Source organism: Schistocerca piceifrons, chromosome 1, assembly GCF_021461385.2.
Source record: "Schistocerca piceifrons isolate TAMUIC-IGC-003096 chromosome 1, iqSchPice1.1, whole genome shotgun sequence".
Classification (NCBI taxonomy): Eukaryota; Metazoa; Arthropoda; class Insecta; order Orthoptera; family Acrididae; genus Schistocerca; species Schistocerca piceifrons.
The window spans coordinates 456,599,535-456,619,450 of record NC_060138.1 but is presented as its reverse complement, the minus strand read 5'-3'; the positions used below and the strand labels follow the sequence as shown (position 1 = coordinate 456,619,450).

The 19,916-nt window shown below is 52.3% G+C and overlaps 25 non-coding genes across 25 annotated transcripts; all 25 read left to right on the top strand.

Moving 5' to 3' along the window:
* Window positions 1-4,811: 4,811 nt before the first annotated feature.
* Window positions 4,812-4,883, top strand: Trnah-gug. Its single transcript has one exon. It is a non-coding gene; the product is annotated as a tRNA-His (tRNA).
* Window positions 4,884-5,630: 747 nt separating this feature from the next.
* Trnal-uag lies at window positions 5,631-5,712 on the top strand. The gene has a single exon. It is a non-coding gene; the product is annotated as a tRNA-Leu (tRNA).
* A 445-nt stretch (window positions 5,713-6,157) lies between these two features.
* On the top strand, window positions 6,158-6,229 carry Trnae-cuc. The gene has a single exon. It is a non-coding gene; the product is annotated as a tRNA-Glu (tRNA).
* Window positions 6,230-6,615: 386 nt separating this feature from the next.
* On the top strand, window positions 6,616-6,687 carry Trnah-gug. The gene has a single exon. It is a non-coding gene; the product is annotated as a tRNA-His (tRNA).
* Window positions 6,688-7,434: 747 nt separating this feature from the next.
* Window positions 7,435-7,516, top strand: Trnal-uag. The gene has a single exon. It is a non-coding gene; the product is annotated as a tRNA-Leu (tRNA).
* Window positions 7,517-7,961: 445 nt separating this feature from the next.
* Window positions 7,962-8,033, top strand: Trnae-cuc. Its single transcript has one exon. It is a non-coding gene; the product is annotated as a tRNA-Glu (tRNA).
* A 386-nt stretch (window positions 8,034-8,419) lies between these two features.
* Trnah-gug lies at window positions 8,420-8,491 on the top strand. Its single transcript has one exon. It is a non-coding gene; the product is annotated as a tRNA-His (tRNA).
* Window positions 8,492-9,238: 747 nt separating this feature from the next.
* On the top strand, window positions 9,239-9,320 carry Trnal-uag. The gene has a single exon. It is a non-coding gene; the product is annotated as a tRNA-Leu (tRNA).
* A 445-nt stretch (window positions 9,321-9,765) lies between these two features.
* On the top strand, window positions 9,766-9,837 carry Trnae-cuc. The gene has a single exon. It is a non-coding gene; the product is annotated as a tRNA-Glu (tRNA).
* Window positions 9,838-10,223: 386 nt separating this feature from the next.
* On the top strand, window positions 10,224-10,295 carry Trnah-gug. Its single transcript has one exon. It is a non-coding gene; the product is annotated as a tRNA-His (tRNA).
* A 747-nt stretch (window positions 10,296-11,042) lies between these two features.
* Trnal-uag lies at window positions 11,043-11,124 on the top strand. Its single transcript has one exon. It is a non-coding gene; the product is annotated as a tRNA-Leu (tRNA).
* Window positions 11,125-11,569: 445 nt separating this feature from the next.
* On the top strand, window positions 11,570-11,641 carry Trnae-cuc. The gene has a single exon. It is a non-coding gene; the product is annotated as a tRNA-Glu (tRNA).
* A 386-nt stretch (window positions 11,642-12,027) lies between these two features.
* Window positions 12,028-12,099, top strand: Trnah-gug. The gene has a single exon. It is a non-coding gene; the product is annotated as a tRNA-His (tRNA).
* A 747-nt stretch (window positions 12,100-12,846) lies between these two features.
* Trnal-uag lies at window positions 12,847-12,928 on the top strand. The gene has a single exon. It is a non-coding gene; the product is annotated as a tRNA-Leu (tRNA).
* A 445-nt stretch (window positions 12,929-13,373) lies between these two features.
* Trnae-cuc lies at window positions 13,374-13,445 on the top strand. The gene has a single exon. It is a non-coding gene; the product is annotated as a tRNA-Glu (tRNA).
* Window positions 13,446-13,831: 386 nt separating this feature from the next.
* Trnah-gug lies at window positions 13,832-13,903 on the top strand. Its single transcript has one exon. It is a non-coding gene; the product is annotated as a tRNA-His (tRNA).
* Window positions 13,904-14,650: 747 nt separating this feature from the next.
* Trnal-uag lies at window positions 14,651-14,732 on the top strand. Its single transcript has one exon. It is a non-coding gene; the product is annotated as a tRNA-Leu (tRNA).
* Window positions 14,733-15,177: 445 nt separating this feature from the next.
* On the top strand, window positions 15,178-15,249 carry Trnae-cuc. The gene has a single exon. It is a non-coding gene; the product is annotated as a tRNA-Glu (tRNA).
* A 386-nt stretch (window positions 15,250-15,635) lies between these two features.
* Window positions 15,636-15,707, top strand: Trnah-gug. The gene has a single exon. It is a non-coding gene; the product is annotated as a tRNA-His (tRNA).
* A 747-nt stretch (window positions 15,708-16,454) lies between these two features.
* On the top strand, window positions 16,455-16,536 carry Trnal-uag. Its single transcript has one exon. It is a non-coding gene; the product is annotated as a tRNA-Leu (tRNA).
* A 445-nt stretch (window positions 16,537-16,981) lies between these two features.
* Window positions 16,982-17,053, top strand: Trnae-cuc. Its single transcript has one exon. It is a non-coding gene; the product is annotated as a tRNA-Glu (tRNA).
* A 386-nt stretch (window positions 17,054-17,439) lies between these two features.
* Window positions 17,440-17,511, top strand: Trnah-gug. The gene has a single exon. It is a non-coding gene; the product is annotated as a tRNA-His (tRNA).
* A 747-nt stretch (window positions 17,512-18,258) lies between these two features.
* Trnal-uag lies at window positions 18,259-18,340 on the top strand. The gene has a single exon. It is a non-coding gene; the product is annotated as a tRNA-Leu (tRNA).
* Window positions 18,341-18,785: 445 nt separating this feature from the next.
* Window positions 18,786-18,857, top strand: Trnae-cuc. The gene has a single exon. It is a non-coding gene; the product is annotated as a tRNA-Glu (tRNA).
* A 386-nt stretch (window positions 18,858-19,243) lies between these two features.
* Window positions 19,244-19,315, top strand: Trnah-gug. Its single transcript has one exon. It is a non-coding gene; the product is annotated as a tRNA-His (tRNA).
* The last annotated feature ends 601 nt before the right edge of the window (window positions 19,316-19,916 follow it).

Below are 19,916 nucleotides of genomic sequence, written 5' to 3'. Positions count from 1 at the left end.
TGTACGCCCCGACAGGGTCCGCTGGCAGAAGGGACAGAAGTGAATTTTTTAGGGCTGAAGTTGTGACCTTATTGCCGAACGTTCGACTGAAGATCATCCTGGGTGGGGATTTCAACTGCGTTTTACGCAACGAAGATCAAAGTCCGCATTTTAATTTTTGTCCCGAGCTACTAACGTTAACAGATGGACTGCATTTACAAGATAGTTGGTGTCACCTTCGACCACACACGATGGGATATACCTATGTGAGCGCTGCTTCTTCTAGCCGTCTGGATAGGTTTTATGTTTCTCAAGATCTTTTACATACCATTCGTGATTGTGAATTATGGCCGCTCAGTTTTAGTGACCACTCCGCATACCATCTAACGATTCGGCATGTGCGGCAGAAGACATTTTTGGGACGCGGCACGTGGCAGCTGAATGTCTCGCTGCTCGATGAAGCGGATTTACGGCGTTGCCTCGTTGACACCTGGCAGCAGTGCCTCCAGAGGCAAGCTCGGTATAGGGAGCGCGTTCTTTGGTGGACGGAGTTTGTTAAGCCGCGGATTAAGAAATGTATTTGCCAGTTTGCCAGGACCAGGGCTTATTGGAGGAAACGGTCTCTAGAATTTTATTTCCTCGGTTTACGCCAGCTGTACAGCGATCCATCTGCTTTGTCCGACAACCTGATCCGCATCAAGCGTCTCAAAGCCAGAATTACTGCTTTAGTTCGTGAAGCACTTGTTGGCACTCGGGTCCGATCGCGCTCTTCTGATGACGTCTCCCACGAGTCCGCATCGTTATTCCATCTCATACGGGAAACCAAACGTGGTAAACAAAAAATTATTGCTCATCTGAAGGATGCTGGCGGGAATCTGTACAATGAACAGGGTGCTATCAAGATGCATGTCTTCAATTATTTTCGACAACATTATTCCGAGTCAGATACCGATCTATCGGCGGGGGATGATTTTTTAAACGACATCGCCTCCACAGTGGATCAGGATGATAACGCTGCTCTCTTGGCCAATGTCACCAATTCTGAAGTTCAGTCCATCCTTGCGTGCGCTGCCAAGAACAAAGCTGCCGGCTTAGACGGCTTGCCGGTCGAATTTTATTCGCGGTTCTGGGATGTGATCGGCGACGAATTGACCGCCATGTATAACGAACTGTTATCGCATGCTGCCTTCCCCCCGCAGTTCACGGAAGGCATGGTTGTCCTGGTTCCTAAAACATCCAATCCGACTATGTTAAATGACTTTCGGCCAATTACGTTGCTTAACTCTGATTTCAAGATCTTGACTCGGATTATAAACACCAGGCTTAAAGTACCTCTTGGCAAAGTACTTGGCCCTTATCAGACGGGTGCAGTCAGTGGTCGATCGATGTTGAATGCCCTGTGTGAATATCGCGACCTGACTTATTTAACTTGGATTACCAACACTGATTTGGCGTTATTGTTTCTCGACTTCGATAAGGCGTTTGACAGAATTAATCACGGTTTTTTATTGCGCACAATGAGTCAAATGGGATTCAACGAGCGTTTTCGACAGCTTATTCAGAAATGTATCTGCGGAACGTCTTCACGCGTGAAGGTTAACGGCCAGTTAACCGCCCCCGTGCCCATACGCCAAGCAGTGCGACAAGGGTGCCCCCTTTCTATGACGTTATTCTCGATCGCTATAGAGCCACTTCTTAAAAAGTTTTACTTAACTTTACACGGGTTGCAAACGTTAAACACCAAAACGGTCTGCCACGCCTACGCCGACGATATCAGTGTGCTTATTACTAACACCGAAGAGCTGGGGTCAGTTCGTCGGATTGTCCATCAGTACTCTGTCGCTTGTGGCGCTAGACTTAATGAGCGAAAGTCCAAAATCATGCCGTTAGGTCGCAACCCCAATTCCATCGATATTTCTTGGTTGGACAGGACCGAAGACCTGCGGCATCTAGGCCTGGTTATATCACCGAACCCCCACGCCATGCTCCACGTGAATTGGGAACGCAAGCTTACCATCTTACGTGCGGTGATCAAAGAACATAACATGCGGTCTTTAGACCGGATGCAGAGGGCACAGTTTATTAATAGTTACGTTTTTAGTAAGCTCTATCACACTGCCGCTGTTTTACCAATCCCGACAGCCATTGCGAAAAAAATTTTAGCACTTGCTTGCTGGTATGTCTGGAGAGGGAACATCTTTAAAGTTTCCTTTAAGGCTACCTCGTTACTTCGTTCCCGAGGTGGCTTAGGCGTCAAAGACGTTGAATCCCAATGTGTGGCGACTTTTTTAACTCGTACTTCCCGCATAATACACGGCAACCCAAATAGTCTCACTGCACGGCTTTTCAACACCTTACGTCCAAAGGATTTGTCTGCGCCAACGTCTGTGGGACACATTCATCCTGAGCTTGGCTATATCCGGCGGTATTATGTGGAGCTCAGCTATGTTCAGGACAACCCGCATCCGTTCAACACGGCGGCGACCTATCTTGCTCTTACTAAACGGCAGCTGGATAACCCAATTGAGAAGAAATATTTAGGCAAAAACTGGAGAAATGTCTGGAAGAACATTAGTTTTCCGCACCTTCGCTCCAGAGTTCGAGCTGTTTGGTATGACGCTGTCAATGAGGTGATTCCCACTGGAGAGAAATTGCACAAAATCAAGCTGCGGCCCACCCCGTTTTGTGAGAAGTGTAACCTAGTGGAAACGCTGCCGCATCTCTTCCACTGCAGGGATCAAACACAAATATGGCAGTGGACCCGAAAGAAACTCGCTGTCATTAATAGGACGTCGGATACTTCCATTCAACTTCAAGACGCGCTCCAACCAGACTGGCAGCTTTATCCTCAATCTAAGAATAATAGTTATGTCTGGCTCATGGGCCAGTTCGTCTATTACATGCTTGTCCATACAACGCCAACGCTACACGATTATCAGATGTACCTCATTGAAGAGTACTATGCGATTAAGAAGTTGCGACAGTATAAAGATCAGTTTCAAAATTTTCTTACTATTGCTTTAAGTGATGGAAGACTTTAAGTTTACAGATCCATTGGACGGAGTTTTTCTTTTCTTATCTTTTCTTTTTTCCCTACTTTGTTAAATTGTTATTGTTTCCATGGATTTGGTCGGCTCCGCACCATCAGCTGTGGGTGATTTGCATCATGGGTCAAACGACGGTACAGAGTGCACTGTGCACTCGGCCTCGAACATTTACTTGTCTTTGGATTTCCTTTTCATGTTCAAATGACAGCACTTTATTTTTGGTTCCGCAGGGCGACACCCAGAAGAGGCTCCTCATTTGTTTCCTTTCATTTCGCATTATCCTTCATCAAAGCTGCACGACGATTTAGTACGAACCAGGAGTTTCCAGCAGCTTCTATTCTTCCTATCACGAGGCTTTCCAAAACGGGAAATGGTTGTTTGGCATGTCCCTGCTCTATGGTGTCACCACGTTACCAGCGCTCCTCTTCCGACGCATGGCATGCTCAGGGTTTTGAGAAGCAGCAATCCACAATCAATCATCGGGAAACCGAATGCACAATACTAATCACCGACATGGAAACTGGGAAAATTATTCTACGTGAAGACCAACTTTGAGTCTGTGCTGTGCTGGATTCATGGTGTGCTGCGTCCTCCAAAGACCAGACATGGATTTCTTTTTATCATTTTGTTTATATCTATACAAATGATGGAACGTACATGACGCCCCATTGCAGGTTAAACAAAATATAATAATAAATACGTAACAATCAAATCAAATCACAAAACCATGCACTGGGTGCGGGGTATGGCGGTGACATCGTGGCCAGGCCTCCGGATTGTGACCCCTGCCCGCTTTGCCACCGGCTGCCAAGCACTCTAGTGCATACAAAAAAAAAAAAAAAAAATTAATAAAAAAAAAGCAAAAAAAAAAAAAAAAAAAAGTGCCTCGGTAGCGTAGTAGTCAGCGAAAAAAAAAAAAAAAAAAAAAAAAAAAAAAAAAAAAAAAAAAAAAAAGAAAGAAAGTCGTAGAGCATTCGACAAAAAAAAAAAAAGTGGTTAAGGCGAAAAAAAAAAAAAAAATGGTGTCACGGTTAGCACTCTGGACTCTGAATCCAGCGAAAAAAAAAAAAAAAAAAAAGAAAAAAAAGAAAAAAAAGTGGCTAGGATACCTGGCTCTCACCCAGGAGGCAAATAAAAAAAAAAAAAAAAAAAAAAAAAAAAGTGGCGCAATTGGTTAGCGCACGGTACTTATAAGGCAGTAGCCGTGAGCAATGCCGGGGTTGTGAGTTCGAGCCTCACATGGGGCATACTTTTAATTCTTAGCAGCTGTCTCTGACAGCAACAGGAGGCTACGTTTGAGATGTATCAGCTAAAATAAAAAAAAAAAAAAAAAAAAAAAAAGTGGCTAGGATACCTGGCTCTCACCCAGGAGGCCCGGGTTCGATTCCCGGTACCGGAATTGCGCGTTTTTGTTGCTCCTCCTATGCGACTTGTCTCGACTTTGCTCGACTGACGCTACGCTGACGCGTGCAGAAAGCTACGTTAAGTATGACTCGCGGCAACACCTGACGGCGAGAGAGATGCGGCGTCTATCCACTTGTTATCGAGCCACATACCGGTACCTGTAGTCAAGAGGCTTGGAGGACTGCAAGACATTGCCACGGAGGTGAATGCAGCTAACCACTGTAGTTAGAGTCCTGACAGCGCAGGCACGTTCATTTGCTCGTATACATGTGATGGAGACCGTGTCTGACACTGCTGTGGCGTACACCTTGGCCTAGGCTTTGCTGGGTATCGCCACTTGCATTGCAGCCAGCTGCCTTCGCGGGCGCCTCCGTGGCCATGGCCGTGATCGTCTAGTGGTTAGGACATTGCATTGTGGCCGCAATAACCCAGGTTCGAATCCTGGTCACGGCAATTTTGAAAGTTTTGCCTTGCTGCCGTTGCAATGGCGAGTACTCGAAATGACAGTACTCTCTTGATTTTTTCACTCGTGTTCCGCAGGCCGCAGTTAGCACTACCACTTCATCCCCAACACGTAATGTCGCCTCCCAGAGCGCAGACGTCCGCTGCTCTCTATAGTCGAAAAGGGCAGTCGTTTGAAGTGCGATGGATGAGCAGCCAGTCCCAGCAGAACAGGAAGCTGTGGCGTGCACTGTTTCTACAAATGCTAGGAACACTGGCGCACCAAGCAGCGCATGTAGCGTGGCCGAGCGCTTTAAGGCGCTGGTTTAAGGCACCAGTCTCTCTGTAGGCGCGGTTTCGAATCCCGTAGCTGCCGGGGGTTTTGATGTGATCGCGTTAACCTGCCGCTTTTCCTTCAAGTGTAACCTCCTTGAGCTCACATATGTTTGATGCATGGAGCATTCTAGCTCCGCCTGACAGTTACAGCTACGATACTTTAGTGGTTAAGGAAAGCGCAGGTTCGAAACCTGGTCACGGCACGAAAACGTCTCTTGACGCTGTCTCCTTAACTGCGACAGCTACAGACAAGTGGCGTCGCTACCATACGGCGGGCACGGCTTTTTCTTGCCGTGGATGGCCTAAAGAGACGCTTCCAGTGGGAGAGCAGCGGAAATACATGGCACGGCGATTGCCAAGATACTTCCATTTCGAAGTGATCTTTGTAGTACAAACGAAACGTTTTGCGGCTGCTGATCCAACGGTAACGTGGCCGAGCGGTCTAAGGCGCTGGTTTTAGGCACCAGTCTCTCCGGAGGCGTGGGTTCGAATCCCACCGTTGCCACTTTTTACGTCTCATTTTTGTGCCGTTGCGGTGTGTCCTCGTGGGGTAGGACGCAGCTCTTGTGACGCGCGTGTTGTGTAGGTAGCGTGGCCGAGCGGTCTAAGGCGCTGGTTTCAGGCACCATTCTCTTCGGAGGCGTGGGTTCCAATCCCACAGCTGCCGAACGTGTAATGTTTCCTGTGTCGAAGGCAGATGCACTCATTGCCCGCAAAGGAAACAGCACAACAAGGCGTGAGCGTCTGCTTGGTGAATTGTCGTAGAACAGTGCGTGGTGCAACGACAGGATTTGTAGGCACCTTTTGCTCTCATCATTGCTGGCGTTCGTCTCCACGAAATGCGTCCGGAGCACGCCGTTCTATAACGCGAGAGAGTGGATTTTTTACAGTTGTCGTCAGTTAACCGTGGGCGGCTGCTGCGTTCGCTGGAAAGAGCACTGCCGTCGTTGTCCGGTGTGGTCTAGTGGCTAGGATACCTGGCTCTCACCCAGGAGGCCCGGGTTCGATTCCCGGTACCGGAATTGCGCGTTTTTGTTGCTCCTCCTATGCGACTTGTCTCGACTTTGCTCGACTGACGCTACGCTGACGCGTGCAGAAAGCTACGTTAAGTATGACTCGCGGCAACACCTGACGGCGAGAGAGATGCGGCGTCTATCCACTTGTTATCGAGCCACATACCGGTACCTGTAGTCAAGAGGCTTGGAGGACTGCAAGACATTGCCACGGAGGTGAATGCAGCTGACCACTGTAGTTAGAGTCCTGACAGCGCAGGCACGTTCATTTGCTCGTATACATGTGATGGAGACCGTGTCTGACACTGCTGTGGCGTACACCTTGGCCTAGGCTTTGCTGGGTATCGCCACTTGCATTGCAGCCAGCTGCCTTCGCGGGCGCCTCCGTGGCCATGGCCGTGATCGTCTAGTGGTTAGGACATTGCGTTGTGGCCGCAATAACCCAGGTTCGAATCCTGGTCACGGCAATTTTGAAAGTTTTGCCTTGCTGCCGTTGCAATGGCGAGTACTCGAAATGACAGTACTCTCTTGATTTTTTCACTCGTGTTCCGCAGGCCGCAGTTAGCACTACCACTTCATCCCCAACACGTAATGTCGCCTCCCAGAGCGCAGACGTCCGCTGCTCTCTGTAGTCGAAAAGGGCAGTCGTTTGAAGTGCGATGGATGAGCAGCCAGTCCCAGCAGAACAGGAAGCTGTGGCGTGCACTGTTTCTACAAATGCTAGGAACACTGGCGCACCAAGCAGCGCATGTAGCGTGGCCGAGCGCTTTAAGGCGCTGGTTTAAGGCACCAGTCTCTCTGTAGGCGCGGTTTCGAATCCCGTAGCTGCCGGGGGTTTTGATGTGATCGCGTTAACCTGCCGCTTTTCCTTCAAGTGTAACCTCCTTGAGCTCACATATGTTTGATGCATGGAGCATTCTAGCTCCGCCTGACAGTTACAGCTACGATACTTTAGTGGTTAAGGAAAGCGCAGGTTCGAAACCTGGTCACGGCACGAAAACGTCTCTTGACGCTGTCTCCTTAACTGCGACAGCTACAGACAAGTGGCGTCGCTACCATACGGCGGGCACGGCTTTTTCTTGCCGTGGATGGCCTAAAGAGACGCTTCCAGTGGGAGAGCAGCGGAAATACATGGCACGGCGATTGCCAAGATACTTCCATTTCGAAGTGATCTTTGTAGTACAAACGAAACGTTTTGCGGCTGCTGATCCAACGGTAACGTGGCCGAGCGGTCTAAGGCGCTGGTTTTAGGCACCAGTCTCTCCGGAGGCGTGGGTTCGAATCCCACCGTTGCCACTTTTTACGTCTCATTTTTGTGCCGTTGCGGTGTGTCCTCGTGGGGTAGGACGCAGCTCTTGTGACGCGCGTGTTGTGTAGGTAGCGTGGCCGAGCGGTCTAAGGCGCTGGTTTCAGGCACCATTCTCTTCGGAGGCGTGGGTTCCAATCCCACAGCTGCCGAACGTGTAATGTTTCCTGTGTCGAAGGCAGATGCACTCATTGCCCGCAAAGGAAACAGCACAACAAGGCGTGAGCGTCTGCTTGGTGAATTGTCGTAGAACAGTGCGTGGTGCAACGACAGGATTTGTAGGCACCTTTTGCTCTCATCATTGCTGGCGTTCGTCTCCACGAAATGCGTCCGGAGCACGCCGTTCTATAACGCGAGAGAGTGGATTTTTTACAGTTGTCGTCAGTTAACCGTGGGCGGCTGCTGCGTTCGCTGGAAAGAGCACTGCCGTCGTTGTCCGGTGTGGTCTAGTGGCTAGGATACCTGGCTCTCACCCAGGAGGCCCGGGTTCGATTCCCGGTACCGGAATTGCGCGTTTTTGTTGCTCCTCCTATGCGACTTGTCTCGACTTTGCTCGACTGACGCTACGCTGACGCGTGCAGAAAGCTACGTTAAGTATGACTCGCGGCAACACCTGACGGCGAGAGAGATGCGGCGTCTATCCACTTGTTATCGAGCCACATACCGGTACCTGTAGTCAAGAGGCTTGGAGGACTGCAAGACATTGCCACGGAGGTGAATGCAGCTAACCACTGTAGTTAGAGTCCTGACAGCGCAGGCACGTTCATTTGCTCGTATACATGTGATGGAGACCGTGTCTGACACTGCTGTGGCGTACACCTTGGCCTAGGCTTTGCTGGGTATCGCCACTTGCATTGCAGCCAGCTGCCTTCGCGGGCGCCTCCGTGGCCATGGCCGTGATCGTCTAGTGGTTAGGACATTGCGTTGTGGCCGCAATAACCCAGGTTCGAATCCTGGTCACGGCAATTTTGAAAGTTTTGCCTTGCTGCCGTTGCAATGGCGAGTACTCGAAATGACAGTACTCTCTTGATTTTTTCACTCGTGTTCCGCAGGCCGCAGTTAGCACTACCACTTCATCCCCAACACGTAATGTCGCCTCCCAGAGCGCAGACGTCCGCTGCTCTCTATAGTCGAAAAGGGCAGTCGTTTGAAGTGCGATGGATGAGCAGCCAGTCCCAGCAGAACAGGAAGCTGTGGCGTGCACTGTTTCTACAAATGCTAGGAACACTGGCGCACCAAGCAGCGCATGTAGCGTGGCCGAGCGCTTTAAGGCGCTGGTTTAAGGCACCAGTCTCTCTGTAGGCGCGGTTTCGAATCCCGTAGCTGCCGGGGGTTTTGATGTGATCGCGTTAACCTGCCGCTTTTCCTTCAAGTGTAACCTCCTTGAGCTCACATATGTTTGATGCATGGAGCATTCTAGCTCCGCCTGACAGTTACAGCTACGATACTTTAGTGGTTAAGGAAAGCGCAGGTTCGAAACCTGGTCACGGCACGAAAACGTCTCTTGACGCTGTCTCCTTAACTGCGACAGCTACAGACAAGTGGCGTCGCTACCATACGGCGGGCACGGCTTTTTCTTGCCGTGGATGGCCTAAAGAGACGCTTCCAGTGGGAGAGCAGCGGAAATACATGGCACGGCGATTGCCAAGATACTTCCATTTCGAAGTGATCTTTGTAGTACAAACGAAACGTTTTGCGGCTGCTGATCCAACGGTAACGTGGCCGAGCGGTCTAAGGCGCTGGTTTTAGGCACCAGTCTCTCCGGAGGCGTGGGTTCGAATCCCACCGTTGCCACTTTTTACGTCTCATTTTTGTGCCGTTGCGGTGTGTCCTCGTGGGGTAGGACGCAGCTCTTGTGACGCGCGTGTTGTGTAGGTAGCGTGGCCGAGCGGTCTAAGGCGCTGGTTTCAGGCACCATTCTCTTCGGAGGCGTGGGTTCCAATCCCACAGCTGCCGAACGTGTAATGTTTCCTGTGTCGAAGGCAGATGCACTCATTGCCCGCAAAGGAAACAGCACAACAAGGCGTGAGCGTCTGCTTGGTGAATTGTCGTAGAACAGTGCGTGGTGCAACGACAGGATTTGTAGGCACCTTTTGCTCTCATCATTGCTGGCGTTCGTCTCCACGAAATGCGTCCGGAGCACGCCGTTCTATAACGCGAGAGAGTGGATTTTTTACAGTTGTCGTCAGTTAACCGTGGGCGGCTGCTGCGTTCGCTGGAAAGAGCACTGCCGTCGTTGTCCGGTGTGGTCTAGTGGCTAGGATACCTGGCTCTCACCCAGGAGGCCCGGGTTCGATTCCCGGTACCGGAATTGCGCGTTTTTGTTGCTCCTCCTATGCGACTTGTCTCGACTTTGCTCGACTGACGCTACGCTGACGCGTGCAGAAAGCTACGTTAAGTATGACTCGCGGCAACACCTGACGGCGAGAGAGATGCGGCGTCTATCCACTTGTTATCGAGCCACATACCGGTACCTGTAGTCAAGAGGCTTGGAGGACTGCAAGACATTGCCACGGAGGTGAATGCAGCTAACCACTGTAGTTAGAGTCCTGACAGCGCAGGCACGTTCATTTGCTCGTATACATGTGATGGAGACCGTGTCTGACACTGCTGTGGCGTACACCTTGGCCTAGGCTTTGCTGGGTATCGCCACTTGCATTGCAGCCAGCTGCCTTCGCGGGCGCCTCCGTGGCCATGGCCGTGATCGTCTAGTGGTTAGGACATTGCGTTGTGGCCGCAATAACCCAGGTTCGAATCCTGGTCACGGCAATTTTGAAAGTTTTGCCTTGCTGCCGTTGCAATGGCGAGTACTCGAAATGACAGTACTCTCTTGATTTTTTCACTCGTGTTCCGCAGGCTGCAGTTAGCACTACCACTTCATCCCCAACACGTAATGTCGCCTCCCAGAGCGCAGACGTCCGCTGCTCTCTATAGTCGAAAAGGGCAGTCGTTTGAAGTGCGATGGATGAGCAGCCAGTCCCAGCAGAACAGGAAGCTGTGGCGTGCACTGTTTCTACAAATGCTAGGAACACTGGCGCACCAAGCAGCGCATGTAGCGTGGCCGAGCGCTTTAAGGCGCTGGTTTAAGGCACCAGTCTCTCTGTAGGCGCGGTTTCGAATCCCGTAGCTGCCGGGGGTTTTGATGTGATCGCGTTAACCTGCCGCTTTTCCTTCAAGTGTAACCTCCTTGAGCTCACATATGTTTGATGCATGGAGCATTCTAGCTCCGCCTGACAGTTACAGCTACGATACTTTAGTGGTTAAGGAAAGCGCAGGTTCGAAACCTGGTCACGGCACGAAAACGTCTCTTGACGCTGTCTCCTTAACTGCGACAGCTACAGACAAGTGGCGTCGCTACCATACGGCGGGCACGGCTTTTTCTTGCCGTGGATGGCCTAAAGAGACGCTTCCAGTGGGAGAGCAGCGGAAATACATGGCACGGCGATTGCCAAGATACTTCCATTTCGAAGTGATCTTTGTAGTACAAACGAAACGTTTTGCGGCTGCTGATCCAACGGTAACGTGGCCGAGCGGTCTAAGGCGCTGGTTTTAGGCACCAGTCTCTCCGGAGGCGTGGGTTCGAATCCCACCGTTGCCACTTTTTACGTCTCATTTTTGTGCCGTTGCGGTGTGTCCTCGTGGGGTAGGACGCAGCTCTTGTGACGCGCGTGTTGTGTAGGTAGCGTGGCCGAGCGGTCTAAGGCGCTGGTTTCAGGCACCATTCTCTTCGGAGGCGTGGGTTCCAATCCCACAGCTGCCGAACGTGTAATGTTTCCTGTGTCGAAGGCAGATGCACTCATTGCCCGCAAAGGAAACAGCACAACAAGGCGTGAGCGTCTGCTTGGTGAATTGTCGTAGAACAGTGCGTGGTGCAACGACAGGATTTGTAGGCACCTTTTGCTCTCATCATTGCTGGCGTTCGTCTCCACGAAATGCGTCCGGAGCACGCCGTTCTATAACGCGAGAGAGTGGATTTTTTACAGTTGTCGTCAGTTAACCGTGGGCGGCTGCTGCGTTCGCTGGAAAGAGCACTGCCGTCGTTGTCCGGTGTGGTCTAGTGGCTAGGATACCTGGCTCTCACCCAGGAGGCCCGGGTTCGATTCCCGGTACCGGAATTGCGCGTTTTTGTTGCTCCTCCTATGCGACTTGTCTCGACTTTGCTCGACTGACGCTACGCTGACGCGTGCAGAAAGCTACGTTAAGTATGACTCGCGGCAACACCTGACGGCGAGAGAGATGCGGCGTCTATCCACTTGTTATCGAGCCACATACCGGTACCTGTAGTCAAGAGGCTTGGAGGACTGCAAGACATTGCCACGGAGGTGAATGCAGCTAACCACTGTAGTTAGAGTCCTGACAGCGCAGGCACGTTCATTTGCTCGTATACATGTGATGGAGACCGTGTCTGACACTGCTGTGGCGTACACCTTGGCCTAGGCTTTGCTGGGTATCGCCACTTGCATTGCAGCCAGCTGCCTTCGCGGGCGCCTCCGTGGCCATGGCCGTGATCGTCTAGTGGTTAGGACATTGCGTTGTGGCCGCAATAACCCAGGTTCGAATCCTGGTCACGGCAATTTTGAAAGTTTTGCCTTGCTGCCGTTGCAATGGCGAGTACTCGAAATGACAGTACTCTCTTGATTTTTTCACTCGTGTTCCGCAGGCCGCAGTTAGCACTACCACTTCATCCCCAACACGTAATGTCGCCTCCCAGAGCGCAGACGTCCGCTGCTCTCTATAGTCGAAAAGGGCAGTCGTTTGAAGTGCGATGGATGAGCAGCCAGTCCCAGCAGAACAGGAAGCTGTGGCGTGCACTGTTTCTACAAATGCTAGGAACACTGGCGCACCAAGCAGCGCATGTAGCGTGGCCGAGCGCTTTAAGGCGCTGGTTTAAGGCACCAGTCTCTCTGTAGGCGCGGTTTCGAATCCCGTAGCTGCCGGGGGTTTTGATGTGATCGCGTTAACCTGCCGCTTTTCCTTCAAGTGTAACCTCCTTGAGCTCACATATGTTTGATGCATGGAGCATTCTAGCTCCGCCTGACAGTTACAGCTACGATACTTTAGTGGTTAAGGAAAGCGCAGGTTAGAAACCTGGTCACGGCACGAAAACGTCTCTTGACGCTGTCTCCTTAACTGCGACAGCTACAGACAAGTGGCGTCGCTACCATACGGCGGGCACGGCTTTTTCTTGCCGTGGATGGCCTAAAGAGACGCTTCCAGTGGGAGAGCAGCGGAAATACATGGCACGGCGATTGCCAAGATACTTCCATTTCGAAGTGATCTTTGTAGTACAAACGAAACGTTTTGCGGCTGCTGATCCAACGGTAACGTGGCCGAGCGGTCTAAGGCGCTGGTTTTAGGCACCAGTCTCTCCGGAGGCGTGGGTTCGAATCCCACCGTTGCCACTTTTTACGTCTCATTTTTGTGCCGTTGCGGTGTGTCCTCGTGGGGTAGGACGCAGCTCTTGTGACGCGCGTGTTGTGTAGGTAGCGTGGCCGAGCGGTCTAAGGCGCTGGTTTCAGGCACCATTCTCTTCGGAGGCGTGGGTTCCAATCCCACAGCTGCCGAACGTGTAATGTTTCCTGTGTCGAAGGCAGATGCACTCATTGCCCGCAAAGGAAACAGCACAACAAGGCGTGAGCGTCTGCTTGGTGAATTGTCGTAGAACAGTGCGTGGTGCAACGACAGGATTTGTAGGCACCTTTTGCTCTCATCATTGCTGGCGTTCGTCTCCACGAAATGCGTCCGGAGCACGCCGTTCTATAACGCGAGAGAGTGGATTTTTTACAGTTGTCGTCAGTTAACCGTGGGCGGCTGCTGCGTTCGCTGGAAAGAGCACTGCCGTCGTTGTCCGGTGTGGTCTAGTGGCTAGGATACCTGGCTCTCACCCAGGAGGCCCGGGTTCGATTCCCGGTACCGGAATTGCGCGTTTTTGTTGCTCCTCCTATGCGACTTGTCTCGACTTTGCTCGACTGACGCTACGCTGACGCGTGCAGAAAGCTACGTTAAGTATGACTCGCGGCAACACCTGACGGCGAGAGAGATGCGGCGTCTATCCACTTGTTATCGAGCCACATACCGGTACCTGTAGTCAAGAGGCTTGGAGGACTGCAAGACATTGCCACGGAGGTGAATGCAGCTAACCACTGTAGTTAGAGTCCTGACAGCGCAGGCACGTTCATTTGCTCGTATACATGTGATGGAGACCGTGTCTGACACTGCTGTGGCGTACACCTTGGCCTAGGCTTTGCTGGGTATCGCCACTTGCATTGCAGCCAGCTGCCTTCGCGGGCGCCTCCGTGGCCATGGCCGTGATCGTCTAGTGGTTAGGACATTGCGTTGTGGCCGCAATAACCCAGGTTCGAATCCTGGTCACGGCAATTTTGAAAGTTTTGCCTTGCTGCCGTTGCAATGGCGAGTACTCGAAATGACAGTACTCTCTTGATTTTTTCACTCGTGTTCCGCAGGCTGCAGTTAGCACTACCACTTCATCCCCAACACGTAATGTCGCCTCCCAGAGCGCAGACGTCCGCTGCTCTCTATAGTCGAAAAGGGCAGTCGTTTGAAGTGCGATGGATGAGCAGCCAGTCCCAGCAGAACAGGAAGCTGTGGCGTGCACTGTTTCTACAAATGCTAGGAACACTGGCGCACCAAGCAGCGCATGTAGCGTGGCCGAGCGCTTTAAGGCGCTGGTTTAAGGCACCAGTCTCTCTGTAGGCGCGGTTTCGAATCCCGTAGCTGCCGGGGGTTTTGATGTGATCGCGTTAACCTGCCGCTTTTCCTTCAAGTGTAACCTCCTTGAGCTCACATATGTTTGATGCATGGAGCATTCTAGCTCCGCCTGACAGTTACAGCTACGATACTTTAGTGGTTAAGGAAAGCGCAGGTTCGAAACCTGGTCACGGCACGAAAACGTCTCTTGACGCTGTCTCCTTAACTGCGACAGCTACAGACAAGTGGCGTCGCTACCATACGGCGGGCACGGCTTTTTCTTGCCGTGGATGGCCTAAAGAGACGCTTCCAGTGGGAGAGCAGCGGAAATACATGGCACGGCGATTGCCAAGATACTTCCATTTCGAAGTGATCTTTGTAGTTCAAACGAAACGTTTTGCGGCTGCTGATCCAACGGTAACGTGGCCGAGCGGTCTAAGGCGCTGGTTTTAGGCACCAGTCTCTCCGGAGGCGTGGGTTCGAATCCCACCGTTGCCACTTTTTACGTCTCATTTTTGTGCCGTTGCGGTGTGTCCTCGTGGGGTAGGACGCAGCTCTTGTGACGCGCGTGTTGTGTAGGTAGCGTGGCCGAGCGGTCTAAGGCGCTGGTTTCAGGCACCATTCTCTTCGGAGGCGTGGGTTCCAATCCCACAGCTGCCGAACGTGTAATGTTTCCTGTGTCGAAGGCAGATGCACTCATTGCCCGCAAAGGAAACAGCACAACAAGGCGTGAGCGTCTGCTTGGTGAATTGTCGTAGAACAGTGCGTGGTGCAACGACAGGATTTGTAGGCACCTTTTGCTCTCATCATTGCTGGCGTTCGTCTCCACGAAATGCGTCCGGAGCACGCCGTTCTATAACGCGAGAGAGTGGATTTTTTACAGTTGTCGTCAGTTAACCGTGGGCGGCTGCTGCGTTCGCTGGAAAGAGCACTGCCGTCGTTGTCCGGTGTGGTCTAGTGGCTAGGATACCTGGCTCTCACCCAGGAGGCCCGGGTTCGATTCCCGGTACCGGAATTGCGCGTTTTTGTTGCTCCTCCTATGCGACTTGTCTCGACTTTGCTCGACTGACGCTACGCTGACGCGTGCAGAAAGCTACGTTAAGTATGACTCGCGGCAACACCTGACGGCGAGAGAGATGCGGCGTCTATCCACTTGTTATCGAGCCACATACCGGTACCTGTAGTCAAGAGGCTTGGAGGACTGCAAGACATTGCCACGGAGGTGAATGCAGCTAACCACTGTAGTTAGAGTCCTGACAGCGCAGGCACGTTCATTTGCTCGTATACATGTGATGGAGACCGTGTCTGACACTGCTGTGGCGTACACCTTGGCCTAGGCTTTGCTGGGTATCGCCACTTGCATTGCAGCCAGCTGCCTTCGCGGGCGCCTCCGTGGCCATGGCCGTGATCGTCTAGTGGTTAGGACATTGCGTTGTGGCCGCAATAACCCAGGTTCGAATCCTGGTCACGGCAATTTTGAAAGTTTTGCCTTGCTGCCGTTGCAATGGCGAGTACTCGAAATGACAGTACTCTCTTGATTTTTTCACTCGTGTTCCGCAGGCCGCAGTTAGCACTACCACTTCATCCCCAACACGTAATGTCGCCTCCCAGAGCGCAGACGTCCGCTGCTCTCTATAGTCGAAAAGGGCAGTCGTTTGAAGTGCGATGGATGAGCAGCCAGTCCCAGCAGAACAGGAAGCTGTGGCGTGCACTGTTTCTACAAATGCTAGGAACACTGGCGCACCAAGCAGCGCATGTAGCGTGGCCGAGCGCTTTAAGGCGCTGGTTTAAGGCACCAGTCTCTCTGTAGGCGCGGTTTCGAATCCCGTAGCTGCCGGGGGTTTTGATGTGATCGCGTTAACCTGCCGCTTTTCCTTCAAGTGTAACCTCCTTGAGCTCACATATGTTTGATGCATGGAGCATTCTAGCTCCGCCTGACAGTTACAGCTACGATACTTTAGTGGTTAAGGAAAGCGCAGGTTCGAAACCTGGTCACGGCACGAAAACGTCTCTTGACGCTGTCTCCTTAACTGCGACAGCTACAGACAAGTGGCGTCGCTACCATACGGCGGGCACGGCTTTTTCTTGCCGTGGATGGCCTAAAGAGACGCTTCCAGTGGGAGAGCAGCGGAAATACATGGCACGGCGATTGCCAAGATACTTCCATTTCGAAGTGATCTTTGTAGTACAAACGAAACGTTTTGCGGCTGCTGATCCAACGGTAACGTGGCCGAGCGGTCTAAGGCGCTGGTTTTAGGCACCAGTCTCTCCGGAGGCGTGGGTTCGAATCCCACCGTTGCCACTTTTTACGTCTCATTTTTGTGCCGTTGCGGTGTGTCCTCGTGGGGTAGGACGCAGCTCTTGTGACGCGCGTGTTGTGTAGGTAGCGTGGCCGAGCGGTCTAAGGCGCTGGTTTCAGGCACCATTCTCTTCGGAGGCGTGGGTTCCAATCCCACAGCTGCCGAACGTGTAATGTTTCCTGTGTCGAAGGCAGATGCACTCATTGCCCGCAAAGGAAACAGCACAACAAGGCGTGAGCGTCTGCTTGGTGAATTGTCGTAGAACAGTGCGTGGTGCAACGACAGGATTTGTAGGCACCTTTTGCTCTCATCATTGCTGGCGTTCGTCTCCACGAAATGCGTCCGGAGCACGCCGTTCTATAACGCGAGAGAGTGGATTTTTTACAGTTGTCGTCAGTTAACCGTGGGCGGCTGCTGCGTTCGCTGGAAAGAGCACTGCCGTCGTTGTCCGGTGTGGTCTAGTGGCTAGGATATCTGGCTCTCACCCAGGAGGCCCGGGTTCGATTCCCGGTACCGGAATTGCGCGTTTTTGTTGCTCCTCCTATGCGACTTGTCTCGACTTTGCTCGACTGACGCTACGCTGACGCGTGCAGAAAGCTACGTTAAGTATGACTCGCGGCAACACCTGACGGCGAGAGAGATGCGGCGTCTATCCACTTGTTATCGAGCCACATACCGGTACCTGTAGTCAAGAGGCTTGGAGGACTGCAAGACATTGCCACGGAGGTGAATGCAGCTAACCACTGTAGTTAGAGTCCTGACAGCGCAGGCACGTTCATTTGCTCGTATACATGTGATGGAGACCGTGTCTGACACTGCTGTGGCGTACACCTTGGCCTAGGCTTTGCTGGGTATCGCCACTTGCATTGCAGCCAGCTGCCTTCGCGGGCGCCTCCGTGGCCATGGCCGTGATCGTCTAGTGGTTAGGACATTGCGTTGTGGCCGCAATAACCCAGGTTCGAATCCTGGTCACGGCAATTTTGAAAGTTTTGCCTTGCTGCCGTTGCAATGGCGAGTACTCGAAATGACAGTACTCTCTTGATTTTTTCACTCGTGTTCCGCAGGCCGCAGTTAGCACTACCACTTCATCCCCAACACGTAATGTCGCCTCCCAGAGCGCAGACGTCCGCTGCTCTCTATAGTCGAAAAGGGCAGTCGTTTGAAGTGCGATGGATGAGCAGCCAGTCCCAGCAGAACAGGAAGCTGTGGCGTGCACTGTTTCTACAAATGCTAGGAACACTGGCGCACCAAGCAGCGCATGTAGCGTGGCCGAGCGCTTTAAGGCGCTGGTTTAAGGCACCAGTCTCTCTGTAGGCGCGGTTTCGAATCCCGTAGCTGCCGGGGGTTTTGATGTGATCGCGTTAACCTGCCGCTTTTCCTTCAAGTGTAACCTCCTTGAGCTCACATATGTTTGATGCATGGAGCATTCTAGCTCCGCCTGACAGTTACAGCTACGATACTTTAGTGGTTAAGGAAAGCGCAGGTTCGAAACCTGGTCACGGCACGAAAACGTCTCTTGACGCTGTCTCCTTAACTGCGACAGCTACAGACAAGTGGCGTCGCTACCATACGGCGGGCACGGCTTTTTCTTGCCGTGGATGGCCTAAAGAGACGCTTCCAGTGGGAGAGCAGCGGAAATACATGGCACGGCGATTGCCAAGATACTTCCATTTCGAAGTGATCTTTGTAGTACAAACGAAACGTTTTGCGGCTGCTGATCCAACGGTAACGTGGCCGAGCGGTCTAAGGCGCTGGTTTTAGGCACCAGTCTCTCCGGAGGCGTGGGTTCGAATCCCACCGTTGCCACTTTTTACGTCTCATTTTTGTGCCGTTGCGGTGTGTCCTCGTGGGGTAGGACGCAGCTCTTGTGACGCGCGTGTTGTGTAGGTAGCGTGGCCGAGCGGTCTAAGGCGCTGGTTTCAGGCACCATTCTCTTCGGAGGCGTGGGTTCCAATCCCACAGCTGCCGAACGTGTAATGTTTCCTGTGTCGAAGGCAGATGCACTCATTGCCCGCAAAGGAAACAGCACAACAAGGCGTGAGCGTCTGCTTGGTGAATTGTCGTAGAACAGTGCGTGGTGCAACGACAGGATTTGTAGGCACCTTTTGCTCTCATCATTGCTGGCGTTCGTCTCCACGAAATGCGTCCGGAGCACGCCGTTCTATAACGCGAGAGAGTGGATTTTTTACAGTTGTCGTCAGTTAACCGTGGGCGGCTGCTGCGTTCGCTGGAAAGAGCACTGCCGTCGTTGTCCGGTGTGGTCTAGTGGCTAGGATATCTGGCTCTCACCCAGGAGGCCCGGGTTCGATTCCCGGTACCGGAATTGCGCGTTTTTGTTGCTCCTCCTATGCGACTTGTCTCGACTTTGCTCGACTGACGCTACGCTGACGCGTGCAGAAAGCTACGTTAAGTATGACTCGCGGCAACACCTGACGGCGAGAGAGATGCGGCGTCTATCCACTTGTTATCGAGCCACATACCGGTACCTGTAGTCAAGAGGCTTGGAGGACTGCAAGACATTGCCACGGAGGTGAATGCAGCTAACCACTGTAGTTAGAGTCCTGACAGCGCAGGCACGTTCATTTGCTCGTATACATGTGATGGAGACCGTGTCTGACACTGCTGTGGCGTACACCTTGGCCTAGGCTTTGCTGGGTATCGCCACTTGCATTGCAGCCAGCTGCCTTCGCGGGCGCCTCCGTGGCCATGGCCGTGATCGTCTAGTGGTTAGGACATTGCGTTGTGGCCGCAATAACCCAGGTTCGAATCCTGGTCACGGCAATTTTGAAAGTTTTGCCTTGCTGCCGTTGCAATGGCGAGTACTCGAAATGACAGTACTCTCTTGATTTTTTCACTCGTGTTCCGCAGGCTGCAGTTAGCACTACCACTTCATCCCCAACACGTAATGTCGCCTCCCAGAGCGCAGACGTCCGCTGCTCTCTATAGTCGAAAAGGGCAGTCGTTTGAAGTGCGATGGATGAGCAGCCAGTCCCAGCAGAACAGGAAGCTGTGGCGTGCACTGTTTCTACAAATGCTAGGAACACTGGCGCACCAAGCAGCGCATGTAGCGTGGCCGAGCGCTTTAAGGCGCTGGTTTAAGGCACCAGTCTCTCTGTAGGCGCGGTTTCGAATCCCGTAGCTGCCGGGGGTTTTGATGTGATCGCGTTAACCTGCCGCTTTTCCTTCAAGTGTAACCTCCTTGAGCTCACATATGTTTGATGCATGGAGCATTCTAGCTCCGCCTGACAGTTACAGCTACGATACTTTAGTGGTTAAGGAAAGCGCAGGTTCGAAACCTGGTCACGGCACGAAAACGTCTCTTGACGCTGTCTCCTTAACTGCGACAGCTACAGACAAGTGGCGTCGCTACCATACGGCGGGC